At 37.8% G+C, this 19,287-nt stretch overlaps 2 protein-coding genes across 7 annotated transcripts in view; both read left to right on the top strand.

The window, feature by feature from the left end:
- The window catches only part of N4BP2L1 (NEDD4 binding protein 2 like 1), a 34,678-nt gene that overhangs the window by 6,976 nt on the left and 8,415 nt on the right, over positions 1–19,287 (top strand). The window lies entirely within an intron of this gene.
- Positions 1–19,287, top strand: part of LOC125162701 (NEDD4-binding protein 2-like 2) — a 105,773-nt gene that overhangs the window by 84,017 nt on the left and 2,469 nt on the right. For 2 of the 4 annotated variants that reach the window (XM_047854023.1, XM_047854059.1), the window contains 3 exons: positions 1,615–1,763; positions 2,542–2,597; positions 18,535–18,603. The gene's annotated coding sequence lies outside the window, so the exon portion shown is untranslated. Of the gene's footprint in view, positions 1–1,614; positions 1,764–2,541; positions 2,598–15,157; positions 15,213–18,534; positions 18,604–19,287 lie in introns of those variants that run through there. The other 2 variants (XM_047854030.1, XM_047854034.1) reach the window with 2 other exon arrangements.

The following is a 19,287-nucleotide window of genomic DNA, read 5'->3' as shown; positions in this document are numbered from 1 at the left end:
ATTAGCGACATGAATTGGGAGAGCTGGGTGTTCTAGGCTAGTGAGGAGGATGGCTTGACTGAGTGGACGGTTCATATCTGTGAATGTGTTGGTTAGGTTAACACAGAGCCAGATCACCGGAAACATCCAAACCTGCACAAAGGAGTACCGAGTTGATAGAAGAAATAGGATTCCAGTCCCAAGACCCTTTCACTCTCAGCAGATGATCCAGAACTATCTGTTTCCACAGCTGCACTGAAAAACTCACCTGGATCTGCATCTATCCTTTCCTCTTACATCAATGAAAGCATCTGTGGACGATCTGTTTCCCTCTATGCTTTGCAGTGTGTGTGTGTGTGTGTGTGTGTGTGTGTGTGTGTGTGAAAATATCCCCCCTTTGTGACCATTTTAACCATTTTTTAAGTGTGCAATTCAGTGGCATTAATTATATGATGTTGGGCAACCATCACCAGTATCTATTTCAAGAAACTCTACCCATTAAGCAATAACCCCCCATCCCTGCTTCTCCTTAGCCCCTGGTAACCTCTGATCTGTTTTCTGTCGTTATGTATTTTACTACTCTAGATACCTCATGTAAGTGGAATCATAACAATATTTGTCTCTTTGTGTCTGGTTTATTTCATTTGGCTTAATGTTTTCAAGGTTCTTCTAGGTGGTAGCCTATATCAGAACCTCATTACTTTTTGTGGCTGAATAATATTCCATTTCATGGATATACCACTAAATTGTCCATTTGAAAGGAAATGGCAAGAGTAAAGGGTGGTCTTTCCTTCTGTTTTTAGGCCTTATTTGAAAAGTGTTGCCAACCGTATGTCAGTTACCTGGAATTTCTTTAAATCTTTACATTTCAGTCAAAGTCTAGGAACCATGATCTAGTACATGTTGCATCTTTTGCCATGTTCCGGTTCCCTCTGGCAGTGTCACAAATGGTTTGCAACATGGATTCAGTCAGGCGCAAAGGATGTTTGCCGACAGCTATCTTTTCTTTTGTTCGTGTCTCTGGATAACATGAAATTTTCCACTAAGTGACATACCGTTTCATTATTTTTTGGCACTAAACTTTCCAAGGAAGTGAGAGGATGCTTTCCTGATGTGACACAATGATAAGACAGAGGCAAGGACGAAGGTATACTTTGCAAGCGGACACGGTGACGTGTGGGCAGCAGTGAGAAGGGATCAGTTAAGTTAGCTAACTGTAGTAGTGAGAGGTTAAAGCCCAAAGCATACTGTGCTCCACGGCCTCCCCGGCCAGCAGGCTTGGGCCATGCATTTTTATTTATGAGGCCAGGGCTCTTATAAATAAAAGCAAGGTCAAAATAGAAAGTTTGCGGTATTCCAAATCTGTGTATATGAAAATAAAGGATCAGGTAGGTGGACATATCAGATCTTTATTCACTGAAGTCTACTTGGAGAAACTACTAGTTTTTTTACATTTTTAATGATTTTCCTAAGGTGGGTTTTAAGCTTCTCTGCTGAGCTCCTTCTGAGAGTCCTTACAACACCTCTCTCTGGAGGTTGGGATGAATAAGGACTATAAGGACTATAGGCTTATAGACTATAAGGACTATAAGGACTATGAATATGAATAAGGACTGTGCTTTAAATGTTTCACAGGGAGGAAGAATATACAGTGCGATATGTGTTTATAATTACTTGGTGGAAAGGCTGCCCAGCTATACAGGAGATTCTCCACCATCGTAGTCCTGGAGCCATTGGGAAAGTAGAAGAACACGCTGCTGAATTGGACCAAGATAATATTGCAGGTGTGGTTTATGACTAGAGAAGCAGTAGAAATAGAGGAAGAAATGAAAGGGGAAGAATGTGTTCATAGGAAGATCTCAGACATGCACAAGATGTTCCCTTAACCTAATCCAAGCCTAAGACACTGAGAAGTTAGACATCTTGATCAGGGTCACAGGGATGACTTCCTATTTGTAGTGCAGAGCTTTTACTTCTGCACCAAAGGAAGAGGCCACTGGGAGTGACCTCGTGAAAGACTAATGAAGTTGGTTTTGAATTTGTTGTTTAATTAAAAAACGCTTACGTGGTCTATTAAAGGGGCTAAGTTTACCTGGATTAACTCTTAGAGTAAGAAAGTCACCTTTTATTACTTGTCATTATTGATGATATATTTCTTTGGCTATAAAAAATACCAGGGAATTAATTTTCTTTATTAATGTGGTACCACTGGGACAATGGGAGGGGATGATTTAGATTTTTTAATAAGTACTCATATTTATCCTGATTATGGTATGTTGGAGAGAGATGTAGTCAATATCCAACCCCCGAGGGTCTGAAGCCTCATCTACTCACAGGATAAGACATTTGTAATTCAATCTAGTGACTTAGTTCCCTCTTGGCGTTTCAGTGAACTCTTCTCTATTTAATGGCACCATTCTAGGCCCATTCAGACTCTAGAGGAACCCAATAAGGAATTGTTTGTTTTCACTCCAAATTATCTAAAGAGACCTAGGCTCTATGGATTGAGGACATTGTACAATAAGGAAAAACTGACCTAATTTCTGATTGTTCCTTCATAAGGATCTCTATGGCATCATGTGTATGACTTGGGGAGAAGGCTGTCTGGTTTTATCAAGGTAAGAGCCGGGAAAAGAGAAGGGAGAAAGGAAAGAAAGTATACGTTTATTGAGTGCTAACTGTGTGCTTGGCAGTTTATAGACGCTGGCTTATTGGCTCTTTACAATAACCCTATGATATGGTTGATTTCATTTTATAAGCGAGGAAATTAGAATCAGAGAATCATGCACTTGGTCCTGAGATTCCAGATTTTTTAATACACAAAGTGGTCTTACCTACCAGGGATGTTCATGAACAAACACACATACATCTGCTTTTCATAGTTACTAGGGAATCCTGTTGAGGCATGATTGTATAGCGAGGATATTTCAATGTTCTTTTTCACATTTTTTAAGGATATTTTAAGAGGGGCTTTCTCTGCTCTCGAAAGTAGCACCTCTCCAGCATTCTTTGCCCTGTACTTTGACTTCCTTTTCTCCCTTACGGTAGCACCCCCTGACATATGGTTACTTATTATCTATTTGTTTTACTAGAAGGTAGCTTTGTGAGACGTGTTGTGAGCTCCTCGATATCAGGAAATATTTTTTCTTCAGCTTCTGAGAGAAGGTCTGGCACCTAGTAGGCCTACGTCACTAAATATTTGATGGATTTGTCAGTGCCAGAAGCTTCCTAACAGTTGCCAGCTCAGTTGTCAGCATGGGACTCGAGTAGAGCACAAAAGTGAAAAGGAGATTATTCACACAAAGAGAGGTGTAAAAGAATGAATGGGCTGTGGAGAATAGATGAGAGAAACAAAGCGTAGGTACAGCCATCTGCTCCAAAGTCCTCTTCCATCGGTACACAAGAAAATCCTTCCTGTGTTTTACACGTGAAGATATTGGATGTGCCACCTTCACCACCCAGGAGTCACACTAAAGAGGGGTTTAAAAATTAGAATCAAAGATGCAGCTGCTTTCACAGAGAAGCAGCAGCCAACGGTTTTCTGTTCAACCACTGTTCTGTTGTCTATAACTGACTTAGGACATCTTGGGAAAACACAGCAAAAAACAAGTTAACACTGAGGTAGGTGTGCTTCTGATTCCTCCTATTCTGAGCCTGGCTGAAGTGACCAACAATAGAAACATGGGGACACCTGTACCATTGCTAGATTCGACAGAAGGGAGTTGTTCACATGCAAAAAAAGGGAGTTCTCATAGGTAGAGTGGAGTGGGATGCACTGGCCCTTGAGGGCTATCTGGGAGTCTGGTAGGCATTCACATGCCCTCCTTTGGAGGCACGAGGGGTAAGAGCAAGAGGGAGCAGTAGGACAGACTGGGAACTCCTCGCTGCAGTCTCCTTAGCCACGGTGGCTTGGTGGTATCCATGGGGCTGGCAGTGGTTGAGTTGCATCTTTCCAACCCTTTACAATAGGGCAAGGTTCAGCTTTGACATGGTGTTTGGAAGCACCAACAAGGTCAAGCCACACCAGGCCTCAGGGGAAACTGTCCCAAGTCATTAACAGCCATGGTTCCCTCCCCATTCTCTTCAGGGTGTTGGGTCATAGAACTTGTTCCTTACTTCCCAGTTTAAAGCCCTCGAGGAGGGGGCACCTGGCTAGCTCAGTTGGTTGAGCATCTTACTCTTGGTTTCGGCATAGGTCATTATTTCACAGTTCCTGGGAAACTGACGGCACAGAGCCTGCGTGGGATTCTCTCTCTCTCTCTCTCTCTCTCTCTCTCTCTCTCTCTCTCTCTCTCTGTGCCTCCCCTGCTCGCTCTCTGTCTCTCTGAAAATAAAAAAGTAAACATTAAAAAAGAAATAAAATCCTTGAAAAGAATACCAGTAACATCAGAGGAAGTACTGGGATCCAAGAAGAATCCTCTCTTCCAGTCCCTTTTGGGGGTAAACCCAAGGGTTAGGTAAAATTCTCAATGTACAAAGATGAGTAACTAGAAATTCTCCTCATACAGTTTGGGGCTATATAAAATGAGTTTGCATAATTAAGGAAATAGAGCTTAATATTCCAGAACCATTCATATCTTCAGCAGGTGTTTATTGAGTATGTCTCATGTGCTTGACATTCTTCTATTTGCTTAGAATACAGCAGTGAACAAAACATTCCTGCCTTCATGGAACATATATTCTATCAGAGAAAAACATTTTTCTGAAAGGAAGAAACTTTTAAACAACACCTGCTCTGTTCTTTCAAAAAACAAAAAAGGATCCCATAGCTACTCCTCTTGATGTATATAGCCTCAGGAAACGTTCAACGTATGCATGCGAAGGGAGATAGGCACAATGATGTTCATTGAAACTTATTCATAGTAAGGAAAACTGCAAACAACCTAAATGTCACTAGAGAAAAGGATAAATGAATGTGGTTTGTTTGTTTTATAGCACTCACGCGTAGTGGTTTAGTGTGCAGCTCTGGGGCCGGAAGTCTAGGTTTTAATCTAGCTGTAGCACTCAAGGGTCTTTGTTTTTTTCCAGCTTTAATGAGATATCATTGACATATGACATTTGTTTTGTTGTTTAGATTCCACATATAAGTGAAATCATTTTTGTATTTGTCTTTCTCTGTCTTATTTCACTTAGCATTATAGCCTCTAGGTCCATCCATGTTGTCACAAATGGGAAGATTTTATTCTTTTTACGGCTAATATTTCATATATACACCACATCTTCATTATACATTCATCTGTTTATGGACGCTTAGGCTGGTTTCATATTTTGTCTATTGTAAAAAATGCTGCAGTGAACATGGGGATGCATATATCTCTTCAAATTGGTGTTTTTGTTTTCTTCCAGAAGTGGAATGGCTGGATCATATGGTAGTTCTATTTTTAATTTTTTGAAGAACCTCCATACTATTTTTCACAGTGGCTGCACCAACTTAAAATCCCACCAGCAGTGTCTGAGGGTCCTTTTATCCACATTCTTACCTTACTAAAAAAATAAAAATCTTTTATTTCTGTGTGATAATGGCCATTATGCCTGGTGTGTGGTGATATCTCATTATGGTTTTATTTACATTTCCCTGATTATTAGTGATGTTGAGCACCTTTCATGTTTCACCTGTTTCATGTTAGTGTAGGTCTTCTTTGGAGAACAATCTATTCAAGTCCTCTGCCCATTTTTAAATGAGATTTTTTTTTTTAATAATATGTTGTGTAAGTTCTTTATACATTTTGGATATTAACCTCTTATTGGATGAATGACTTGCAAATACCTTCTCCCATTCAGTAGATTTACCTTTTTATTTTGTTGATGGTTTCCCTCAATGTGCAAAATATTTTTAGTTTGATGTAATTACATTTGTTTGGTACAGCTTTTGTTGCCCTTGCTTAAGGACACGAGTCCAAAAAAATATTACTAAGAATGATGTCAAAGAGCTTACTGCCTATATTTTCTTTTTGGAGTTTTATGATTTCAGGTGTTACATTCAAGTCTTTAATCCACCTTGAGTTTATGTATGGTATAAGAAAAGGGTCCAGTTTCACTCTTTTGCATATGGTGTCCAGTTTTTCCAGCATCATATATTGAAGAGACTGTCTTTTCCCCATCGTATATCTTGTCTCCTTTGTTATAGATTAATTGGTCATACAAATGTGGGTTTATTTCTGGGCTCTCTATTATATTTAATTGATCTATGTGTCTGTTTTGTGCCGGTAATATATTGTTTTGATTAATATAGCTTTGTAGTGTAGCTTGAAATCAGGGAGAATAATACCTCCAGCTTTGTTTTTCCTTCTTAAGATTGCTTTGGCTGTTTGGGGTCTTTTGGTGTTCCATACAAATTTTAATATCATTTGTTCTAGTTCTGTGAAAAATACTATTGGTATTTTGATGGGGATTGTATTGAATCTGTGATCGCTTTGGGTAGTATAGACATTTTGACAATATTAACTCTTCCAACCCATGATCACATTGTATCTTTCCATTATTTGTGTTGTCTTCAGTTTCTTTCATCAATAAAATCTTTTTACAGTTTTCAGAGTACAGGTCTTTAACCTACTATGTTAAATTTATCCCCAGGTATTTTATTCTTTTTGATGAAGTTGTAAATAAGATTTTCTTCATTTTTCTTTCTGATAGCTCATTATTAGTATATACAGATGTAACCAATTCTGCGTGTTAATTTTGTATTTTGGAACTTTACTGAATTCATTTATTCGGATAGTTTTTTCTGGTGGAGTCTTTAGGGTTTTCTTTATATAGTATCATGTCATCTGTAAATAGTGACAGTTTTACTTCCTTAACATTTTGAATCAAGCATTTTATTTTTCTTATCTGATTGCTGTAGCTAGGGGTTCCAGCACTCTGTTGAATGAAAGTGGCAAGAGGGGCAAGAACTTGTCTTGTTCCTGATCTTAGAGGGAAAGCTTTTAGCTTTTCACCATTGAGCATGATATTTATCATGCTGTAGATTTATCATATATGGCCTTTATTATGTTGAGGTATTATGTTCCTTTTTGGAAGTTTTGAATTATAAATGGATGTTGAAGGTACAACCCAAGGCAAGCACTGGAGTGAGACAAGGGCCACCTACAGTTTGGCCCTCCTGCTGCAGGTTCTTCCCATCGCCCCTGGGGCCTGGACCATCTCATCCTATGGTCTCCCTCCAGGATCCACATACCAGGCCTCCACTTTCAGCTGTGTTCTTGGCCTCATGTCTGGGACCCCAAGGAGGGCTGCCCAGCCTAATGCCTGAAAGACCTTGCTGGGGCCACACAGGCTAGCTATCATGGTGCCTAGTGGCCAGGAGGATAAAAATGGATGTTGAATTTCGTCAAGTGCTTATTCTGTAACTAATAAGTTAGCTTATTCTCTAATTAGATGGTCATATGATTTTTATTCTTTACTTTGTTAATGTGGCATATCACATTGATTGATTTGCCGATGGTGTACCATCCTTGCATCCCTGGGATAAATCCCACTTGACCATAGTGTTTGATCTTTTTAATATATTGTCAAATGTGGTTTGCTAATATTTTGTTGAGGATTTTTGCATCTATGTTCATCAGGGATACTGGCCTGAGATTTTCTTTCTTTTGTGGTGTCTTTGTCTGATTTTGCTATCAGGATAAAATGAGTTTGGAATTGTTACTTCCTCTTTAATTTTTGGAACAATTTGAGAAGGATAAACACTAACTCTTCTTTAAGTGTTTGGTAAAATTCACCTGTGAAGCTGGTCCTGGAATTTTGTTTTTTGGGAGTTTTTAAATTACTGATTCATTTTCATAACTTGTAATTGGTCTATTCAGATTTTCTGTTTCTTCCTGATTCAGTTTTGGAAGGTTGTGTGTTTCTATGAATTTTTCCATTTCTTCTAGGTTGTCCAGTTTGTTGGCATATAATTATTTGTGATAGTCTCTTATAATTCTTTGCAGTTCTGTGATGTTGGTTGTAACTTCTCTTTAGTATCTTATTTTATTAATTTGGGTCCTTTCTCTTGTTTTCTGGAGGAGTCTGATAAATCTTTTTTTCTTGATGAAGTTTATTGATTTTGTGTATCTTTTCAAAGAACCCGCTATTACTTTCATTGATCTTTTCTATTATCCTTTTTAGTCTCTATTTCATTTATCTCTACTCTGAGCTTAATTATTTCCTTGCTTCTACTACTAACTTTGGGTCTTGTTTTTTTCTTCTTTTTCTAGTTCCTTTAGGTGTAAATTTAGATTGTTTATTTGGGATTTTTCTTATTTCTTGAAATATGTCTGTATTGCTATGAATGTCCCTCTTAGAACAGCTATTGCTGTATCCCATAGATTTGGAAAGTTGTATTTCCATTTTAATTTGTCTCAAGGTATTTTTTGATTTTCCTATTGATGTATTCATTGACCCATTGCTTGGTTAGTGGCATGCTGTTTAGTCTCCAAATGTTTGTGTTTTTTCCAGTTTTCTTCTCTTAATTGATTTCTAACTTCATGCCGTTGTTATCAGAAAAGATGCTTGATGTGACTTAAGTCGTCTTGAATTTACTGAGACTTGTTTTGTGGCCTAACATATGATATATCTATGAGAGTGTCCCATGCGCACTTGAAGAGAATGTATATTCTGCAGTTTTTGGATGCAATGTTCTGTATATTAAACCCATCTGGTCTGATGTGTTGTTTAAGGCCAATGTTTCTTTATTGATTTTCTGTGTGGATGATCTATTCATTGATGTAAGTGGGGCATTAAAGTCCCCAGTATTATTGTATCACTGTCAGTTTTTCCCTTTTTGTCTGTAAATATTTGCTTTATCTATTTAGGTCCTCCTATTTTTTTTTTAAATGTTTACTTATTTATTTTTGAGAGAGAGAGAAAGTGAGAGTGAGCACAAGTGGGGGAGGGGCAGAGAAAGAGGGAGACAGAGAATCCAAAGCAGGCTCCGAGCTGTAAGCAGAGTCCCATGGGGGTTCAAACTCAGGATCTGTGAGATCATGACTTGAACCGAAGTTGGGTGCTTAATTGACTGAGCCACCCAGGCGCCTCTAGGCGCCTCTATTTATTTTGATGCATAAATATTTATGAAAGTTCTGTTTTCTTCTTGGATTGACACCTCTATCGTTATATAATGTCTTTTCTTTGTCTTTTGTTACAGTCTTTGTTTCAAAGTTGGTTTTATTTGATATGAGTATGGCTATTCCAACTTTCTTTTCTTTTCCCTTGGCATGGAATGTCTTTTTCCATCTCTTCATTTTCAGTCTGTGTGTTGTTAGAGCTAAAGTGAGTCTCTTGTAGGCAGCATATATTTTTTTTTCAAGTCTTTTTTTTTTTAACGTTTATTTATTTATTTTTTGAGACAGAGAGAGACAGAGCATGAACAGGGGAGGGTCAGAGAGAGGGAGACACAGAATCTGAAACAGGCTCCAGGCTCTGAGCTGTCAGCAGAGAGCCGATGTGGGGCTCGAACTCACGGACCGCGAGATCATGACCTGAGCCGAAGTCGGCCGCTTGACTGACTGAGCCACCCCAGGCACCCCCAGCATATAGTTTTATAAATACTTTTTAATGTTTATTTTTGAGAGAAAGAGTGTGAGTGGGGGAAGGGCAGAGAGAGAAGGATACACAGAATCTGAAGCAGTTTCCAGGCTCTGAGCTGTCAGCACAGTGCCTGACATGGGGCTTGAATGCATGGACTGCAAGATGATGACCTGAGGCGAAGTCAGACGCTTAACCAGCTGAGCCACCCAGGAGCCCCTAGATATGTTATAAAATATTTATTTTCAGAGAGAGAGAGCGTGAGAGCGAAGGCGCTTCTGTGAGCAGCGGAGGGGCAGAGAGAAAGGGAGAGAGAGAATCCCAAGCGGGCTCCACGCTGTCAGTACAGAGTCTGATGAGGAGTTCAATCCCAAAACTAGGAGATCATGACCTGAGCTGAAATCAAGAGCCAGACGTTCAACCAGCTGAGCCACCTGGGCTCCCCCTATAGATTTTTCAAAAATCCAATAAAATTACCCTATGTAATTTTATTGGAGCATTTAGCCCATTTAAAGTAATTATTGGTAGGTATGTACTTACTGCCATTTACATTTTTTTTTTCTGGTTGTTTTTGTGTTCTCTGTTTCTTGGTCTCTTGTTGTTTGATGGTTTTCTTTAGTGTTTTGGGGCCTTTCTCTTCATTTTTTAATGTTCCTATTGTAGGTTTTTTATTTGTGGTTATGATGGGGTTCTTATATGTAGACCTATATATATATATAGGTATGTATATATATATATATATATATATATATATATATATATATATATATATATATGGATTTATTTTTCAGATGATAATCACTTAAGTTCTAACACATTCTAAGAACACTACATTTTCTATTTTATTCTATGTCATTTATTTCTGCTCTAATCTTTATTATTTCCCTTCTTCTGCTGGCTTTGGACTTTACTGATAAACCCCTAGCCAGACTTATCAAACAGGAAAGAAAAAAGACCCAAATAAACAAAATCACGAATGAAAGAGGAGAGATCACAACCAACACCACAGAAATACAAACAATTATAAGAGAATATTATAAACAATTATATGCCAACAAATTGGGCAGTCTGGAAAAATGGATAAATTCTGAGAAACATATAAACTACCAAAACTGCAACAGGAAAAAATAGAAAATTTGAGCAGACCCATAGCCAGTAAAGAAATTGGATCAGTAATCAAAAATCTCCCAACAAATAAGTCCAGGGCCAGATGGCTTCTCAAGGGAATTATACCAAACATTTAGAGAAGAGTTAATACCTATTCTTTTGAAACTGTTCAAAAAAACAAAATGGAAAGAATACTTCCAAACTCATTCTATGAAGCCAGTATTACCTTGATTCTAAAACCAAAGACTTCAAAAAAAGAATTTCAGACCCATATCCCTGATGAATATGGATGCAAAAATTCTCAACAAGATACTAGCAAATAAATCCAACAATACATTAAAAGAATTATTCACCACAATCAAGTGGGATTTATTCCTGGGATGCAGGGGTGGTTCAAAATCTGCAAATCAATCAATGTGATACACCACATTAATTAAAGAAAGGATAAGAACTATATGATTCCCTCAATAGATGCATAAAAAGCATTTGACAAAATACAGCACTTTCTTGATAAAAACATTCAAAAAGGTAGGGATAAGAAGGAACATACCTCAACATCATAATAGCCATATAGAAAAGACCCACAGCTAATATCATCCTCCATGGGGAGAAACTGAGAACTTTCCCCTAAGGTCATGAACACAACAGGAATGTCCACTCTCACCACTATTGTTCAACATAGTGTTGGAAGTCCCAGCCTCAGCAACCAGACAACAAAAAGAAAAGGCATCCAAATAGGCAAGGAAGAAGTCAAACTTCCCCTCTTTGCAGATGACATGATACTTTACATGGAAAACCTGAAAGACTCCATCAAAAAATTGCTAGAACTGATACATGAATTCAGTGAAGTCACAGGATATAAAATCAATGTACAGAAATCTGTTGCATTTCTATACACCATTGACGAAGCAGCAGAAAGAGAAATCAAGGAATCAAGCCCATTTACAATTGCACCAAAAACCATAAGATACCTAGGAATAAACCTAACAAAAGTGGCAAAAGATCTGTACTCTGAAAACTATAGAACACCTATGAAAGAAATTGAAGACACAAAGAAATGGAAAAACATTGCATGTTCATGGATTGGAAGAACACATATTGTTCAAATGTCTATACTATCCAAAGCAATCTGTGTAGAAATCTTGCAATCCCTGTCAACACCAGGATTTTTCACAGAGCTAGCACAAACAATTCTAAAATTTGTATGAAACCAGAAAAGACCCCGATGAGCCAAAGTAATGTTGAAAAAGCCAAGCAAAGTGTGAGGCATCACAATTCTGGACACAATTCACAATTCAGCTGTATTACAAAGCTGTAATCATCAAGACAGTATGGTACCGGCATAAAAACAGACTCATACCAATGGAACAAAATAGAGAACCCAGAAATAGAACAAGTATATGGTCAACTCATCTTTGACAAAGGAGGAAAGAATATACAATGGAAAAAAGACAGTCTCTTCAGCAAATGGTGTTGGGAAAACTGGACAGTGACATGCAGAAAAATGAAACTGGACCACTTATACCATACACAAAAATAAACTCAAAATGGATGAAAGACCTCAACGTAAGATAGGAAGCCATCAAAATCCTAGAGGAGAACACAGGCAGCAACTCTTTGACCTTTAGCAACTTCTTACTAGATATGTCTCTGGAGGCAGGGGAAACAAAAGCAAAATGAACTATTGGGACTACATCAAGATAAAAAGCTTCTGTACAGTGAAGGAAACAATCAACCAAACTAAAAGGAAACCTACACAGAATGGAGATGATATTTGCAAATGACATATCCGATAAAGGGCTAATACCTAAAATCTATAAAGAATTTATCAAACTTAACACCCCAAAAATAAATAATCCAGCTAAGAAATGGTCAGAAAACAGAAACACACATTTCTCCAAAGAAGACATACAAATGGCTGACCGACACATGAAAAAATGCTCATCATTACTCACCATCAGGGAAATAATATCAAAACTACAATGAGATATCACCTTGCACCTGTCAGAATGGCTAAATTAACAACTTAGGTAACAACAGATGTTGGCGAGGATGCACAGAAAGGGAACCCTCTTACACTGTTGGTGGGAATGCAAACTGGTACAGCCACTTGGAAAACAGCCTGGAGTTTCCTTAGAAAGTTAAAGATAGAGCTAATCTACGACCCATCAACTACACTATTTATTGAAAGGTATTTATTGAAAGGATACAAAAATACTGAGGGCAAATACAATGTTTATAGCAGCACTATCAACAATAGCCAAATTACGTAAAAAGCCCAGGGGTGCCTGGGTTGCTTAGTCAGTTAAATGTCCAGCTCTTGATTTTGGCTCAGATCATGATCTCATGGTTTTGGGATTGTGTGCTGGGCATGGAGCCTGCTTAAGATTCTTTCTCTCCCTCTCTCTCTGCCCCTACTCTGCTTGCATGCAGGCACTCACCACCCCCTCTCTCTCAAAAAAAAAGGGGGGGGGAAAGATCCAAATGTCCATCAACTGATGAATGGATAAAGACGAAGTAGTGTGTGTGTGTGTGTGTGTGTGTGTGTGTGTGTGTGTGTGCACACAATGGAATGTGTGTGTGTGTACACACACAATGGAATATTACTCAGCCATCAAAAAAGATTAAATCTTGCCATTTGCAATGATGTGGATGGAACTAGAGTGTATTATGCTAAGCAAAATAAGTCAGTCAGAGAAAGATAAATACCATATGATTTCATTCATATGTGGAATTTAAGAAACAAAACAGATGAACATAGGGGAAGGGAAGGAAAAATAAAATAAGATAAAAACAGGGAGGCAAACCTTAAGAGACTTTTAAGAGAACAAACTGAGGGTTGCTAGAGGAAAGTTGGGTGAGGGGATGGGCTACATAGGTGATGGGCATTAAGGAAGGCACTTTTTTGGATGAGCACTGGGTGTGGTATATAAGTGATCAATCACTAAATTCCACTCCTGAAACCAATACCACACTATATGTTAACAAACTTGAATTTAAATAAAATCTTGGAATTAAAAAAAATGAAATAAAAGCACTACATTTTTTTTTACTCCCCCCACCCATGTTTTATGTCTTTTATTTTTAGTATACAGATCTTTCACCTCCTTGGTTAAATTTACTCCCAAATATTTTATTGTTTCTAACACTGTTGTGAACAGGATTGTTTTCTTTATTCCTTTTTCAGATGTTTTGTTATTACTATATAGAAACAACCAATGTTATTTATTTATTTATTTACTTACTTACTTACTTACTTCTTTTCTTTTATTTGAGAGAGAGTGCATGTGCAAGTCGGGAGGGGCAGAGGGAAAGGGAGAGAGAATCTTAACCAGGCTCCAGTCTCCAGGCCCAGGGTGGAGCCAACATGGGGTTTAATCTCAGGACCCCTGAGATCATGACCTGAACCGAAATAAAGAGTGGGACACTTAACCGATTGAGCCACCCAGGTGCCCTGAAACAAACCAATTTCTGTACCTTGATTTTGTATCCACTCACTGCTCTCAGTTGCTTCATCTGTAGCAGAGGGGTTACTAACAATACAGTACTTATCTCACAGGTCTATTTGAGCATTATAGGCGAAATGTAAAGCCATGAGAATAGTGTTGGAACACAGTAAAATGTTAGCTACGTTTGCTGATAACTACATAGCAGTTAAAAGGAATGGACTAAGTCTGTATATAAACATGAATAGATATAAAAAATACACTTTCCCTTCATTTATTCATTCAACAAATATTTATTGAGTGCCTGCTATATTTCGGGCAGTCTCCCAGGTACTTGAGAATAATTACTGAAAACAAAACAAAGATCGTGCCCTCATGGACCTTGTATGCCACAGGCAGGGAAGCAGATGTAAAGTGTAAGGAAACTGGATATTATGTTAGGAGGTGATAAGTTGTCTGGAAAAGAGAAAAGAGAAATAGAGTAAAGGTGTTTGGGAATGCCAGAGTTAAGGGCAGGGAGGTTAGCTGGATTTTAAGCCAACAAAACAAATATAAGAAAATGGTAACAATTATCAGCTCCAGATGGTATGTATACAGATACTTGTTATATTATTATTTTTTCCTTTTCTAAATATTTAACGTTTGTTTGTTCTTGAAAATTTCTCTCCATGGTGTGAGATACAAAAATAATAATAGGTATGAAACATGAAGGGAGTTGGCAAGGAAGCAGAAAAAAATTAAAAACGAGCTAAATGAGATCTACTTTTTAAAAAGTATCCAAAGAAAATGTTGGATTTTTAAAGTCTGTTAGAGATGGAGGTGAATAGAATCACAATACAGAAAATCAAAGAGTAATATAGAAGACAAATGTGAGAATAAATATAAATAAAACCATAATAAATATAACCAAAGCAACGATTACAGGTATAATAGCACATATTTCTGAGCTGACGACCTGAACAAAAATGATAAAAATATAAACCCAGTACTTAGACATAACCTGGTAAGACTGTTGCAAAAGCTGTTAACTAACTACCTGAATTTCCTTAATTACTTTTTGTTGGGTGTGGCAGCGTGCCACTTTCTTTTTTTTAATGTTTGTTTGTTTGTTTATTTTTGAGAGAGAGAGAGCAAGCGAGCGAGCAGGGGAGGGGCAGACAAGAATCTGAAGAAGGCTCCAGACTCTGGTAGCACAGAGCCTGACGCAGGGCTCCAACTCACAGACCTGCCGTGAGATCTTGACCTGAGCCGAAGTCGGACGCTCAAACAATTGAGCCACCCAGGTGCCCCAGTTAAACTCATTTCTAGCTAAAACATATGTGAACTATAAACATCTGTGGGAAAGGACTGTAATCCAGTAATTCTCATCAAGCCAAACTGCTGATGTGTAAAGACAATAGAAGTTCTTTCTTCGATCCACAAGAGCTGGCAAAGTATCTAACACCCATGTATCTGAACTCTGTGTAGACCTGAGGTAAAATTTAGGCAGCACAGCATCCAAGCTGTGTAAACCTGGACCAGTTATTTAACATCTTGAGCACTTAGTTTCTTTATCTAAAAACTAGAGAAAATATTATTTAGTTCATAAGACTGTTATAAAGGTTAAGGAGAGATGATATATGTCAAGCTCCTTGTTTAGTACTCAGCATTCTTGAAAAGAAAAGAAAATTTATTGGAACAACCAATTTTAGCCCACCATGAGAAGAATCAAATACATCAACAAACGGAGATCTTTGGGGCGCCTGGCTGGCTCAGTAGAGCATGTGGCTCTTGCTGCTTGGGTCGGTTTGAGCCCCGTGTTGGGTGTAGAGCTTACATAAGAAAGTCCTTTTATGTGGTAGTGTTCAGAAATGTCTCTGCAACAAAATGAGAATATAAAAATATAAATCATATAAAGGAAAAATTCACAACTACTGAATATAATAAAAGAAAAGATACTGGAAAAGAAGACAATGAAGAATTTACACATCAACCTTAGTGGAAAAAATAGAAAGTCCGATAACAGGCCTCATTATGTGTTATCACTTATATATAAAGAAAGTATTTCAAAACAGTGGGGAATTGGCAAATTATTCCGTTAATGGATTTGGGATGACTGGTTTTCCACGTGGAAAAAAAAATCTAGTTAGATGCTTAACCAATACATGATACCAAAATAAAATTTTAGATGAACTGGGGAATAAAATGTAATAGAACAAAGATGAATATTTACGTAAACTTGGAGTGGGGAAGATTGATGTAAATGTATCATCAAGAGCAGAAAGTAGAAAATAAAAGATGGATACATGTGCCTAGAAAAATTTCTAAAAATTCATACTTTTATGTCAGAGTTTATCATAAACAAAATTAAAAAGATTACATATTCAGTAAGAAACAGATAACATTTATTAACTAAGGACATGAAAATGCAGTTCATAAAAGAGTACCTCTAAATAATTAGAAAACATAAAATAATCTTGCTGATAATCGAAGAAGTTGGGGGCAAAATAAATGCCTAACTGTAGGGCATTAGTGAAGTAAATTATGGTATATCCATATCAATATTTGTGTCATAGTCATTAAAAATAATGTCATAGAACTGTATTTCATGAGTTGGGAAATAATAGCTTTGGAAGTAAATTTGGTGAAAATTTGGTATGCTCTATATTATGTTTCTATTTGTATGTAACAAAACATCAGATACAAAATTCTATCACCTATCTACCTACCGACTTATCTACTCACCCAGCTACCTATCTTTCTATCTATTTCCTGGAAAGAAGGTCAAAATGTTAATGATTATTTTTAGATGGGGAACATAGAAACCTCCCCTTTTTTGCAGTTTTCTGTTTAAAAATATTCTGCAGTGAATATGTATGTCTTTGCTAATTAGAAAGGAAAAGCGGTATTTTAGACAAAGGGGCATATATAAGACACAGGGGCCAACTTGAAGGGATACCTCGTGGCCAAATATGGGACAATTTGAACATCATAAAGAATATGGATGTTAAAGATTACTAAAAGGGGAGAGAAAGTTCCTCTTTACAAGACAATGCCACAAAGTAAATGTAGAAGAAATTACATAATGAGAAAAATCAACATTCTGCAGTTCCTGATGTAATACTTGGTTCAGGCGTGGTCAGCAACGAATGTGAAGATCACTGGGCAAAAGGCTGGTGGGCAACAGGATCCTTACCTGGGGTCTGACAGCTTCACGCCCACTCCCACCATCCCTGTCCTGCCATTACATACATTGCAAGAGAAACCATCTTTCTTTAGGGTGGAGAGATCTGGCTGACACCACCTTTTAGAAGCCACGTGACCAAATTGAACACAACGGTACGAACTGTTATTACGTGCAAAAAGCAGTACACAAACATTACCTCTGTACTTTCCTTCTAAAAGTGTGTAACCTGGATCTAATCATGAGGAAATCATCAAAATAACATAGAATGTGGGGTGTACTTAAGCCAACTGATCTGGACTCTTCAAAAAGGGAAACCAAAGAAGTCACAAGGACAGTTCTAGATTAAATGACACAAACATAATAACCAAATGCAGTACGTGACCCTATGAAAGATGTTATTGGGACCATCAGGGAAATTTAAAATTTTTAAATTTAAAAATTCAATTGACATTAGCTATTATAAATTAGTGTTCATTTTCTAGATGTGATAATGTTATTGTAGTTATGTAGGAGAATGTTCTTATCCATAGGAGATACTTGACAAAGAGTTTAGGAAGAAAGTGTCATGCCTGCAACTTAATTTTCAAATGGTTCATCAAAAATTCATATGTGAGAAATAAATGAGGCAAAATGTTAACAACTGGTGACTGTAGATGAAGGGTAAGCAGTGCTCATTGAATTATTCTTTCAACTCATTTCTAAAGGTTTGAACATCTTCTAAATATGAGGGATTGTGGGGAATAATTCAGGTGAAAATAAAAAGGAGAGAGAAAAGTGATGGAATAGGGAGATGTGAGGGATTTGGCATCCAAATACAATGTGTGGATCTTGTTTGGCTCTTGCTTCAAACAAATCAGTCCTAGGGATGCATTTAGGAGACAATCAGGGAAATATGAGGACTGATGGGACATTTGGTGAAATGAAGTATGAAGCAAATGAAATGAGATTGGCTATGATAATTGTTGACCCTGGGTCATGGGTACTGGGGGAACGATTGTATTCTGTCTACTTTTGCATGTTGGAAAATTTACATATGAAAGTTGGGGTTCAACTCAAAATTACATAGTAATATTGGACTTTGTCAGTGAGTGAGTGACTAATAGACACCTGAATATGTTTCCATGGGTGTTTATGATTAAAGAAAGAATTACACAGAAGAGTGATAAGTTGTGAAATCAAGATTAGTACCTGAGTTTCTCTCATAGTTTTCATTTTAAATGAATTTGAGGGGGGACTTTGAGCTGTGGAGTTGAAGGTTCTGTGAAAGTAATTGTCTTTCTATTTTTTTCCTTTTCTTTTGTTTTCATTCTCTCAATTTCCCCAATGCATGAGGCTCCTGACCACCATACAGAAAGCTAGAGCTGATGCATTGTCCTGATCACTGCTGAAGCTGATGGAATGGTATTTATTGCTTCCACCTAAGTTTGGGAATCTCAAGATTTGTCTACTTAATCAGTTCTTTGTTTAGCTAGGAGAGTGTTCATTGTCCTGCAGGTTCCAGATGCTACTGTACCTGCCGGTGCTAATTTAACATTCAGGTGAAGATAAAACAAGTTTCTGAAGGAATGACTATTCAGGAAGATCATACAAATCTACCCCCCCCCCCCCATCTACCCCCTGCCCCCAGTTTAAACACTGCACATTCTTTTGATGATCTTTGCTCATCTGATACCTGGTCACTTTTCTGCGGACATATTCCAGCTTGCCAAATTTCTCTTTAAATTATGTAGCATTCAGAGTGGAGAAATGCTTCAAATATGATTTGCCACTTTTAATCCTTAGTGTTTTCATTCTTGTTTATCCCTAGAGCTCCTTTCTCGTAATAAGCCCTAAAGCATTAGCTTCCTCCTCTTACCTCTTGTGCTTTTTAGTGTTTATTTTTGAGGGAGAGACAGAGACAGAGTACAAGTGGGAGAGAGTACAAGTGGCAGAGAGAGGGGGAGACACAGAATCCGAAGCAGGCTCCAGGTTCTGAGCTGTCAGCACAGAGCCCGATGTGGGGCTCGAACTCACAAACCACGAGATCATGACCTGAGTGGAAGTCGGACACTTAACCGACTGAGCCACCCAGGCGCCCCTTACCCC

Source organism: Prionailurus viverrinus, chromosome A1, assembly GCF_022837055.1.
Source record: "Prionailurus viverrinus isolate Anna chromosome A1, UM_Priviv_1.0, whole genome shotgun sequence".
Classification (NCBI taxonomy): Eukaryota; Metazoa; Chordata; class Mammalia; order Carnivora; family Felidae; genus Prionailurus; species Prionailurus viverrinus.
This window is presented reverse-complemented; position numbering and strand designations above follow the sequence as displayed.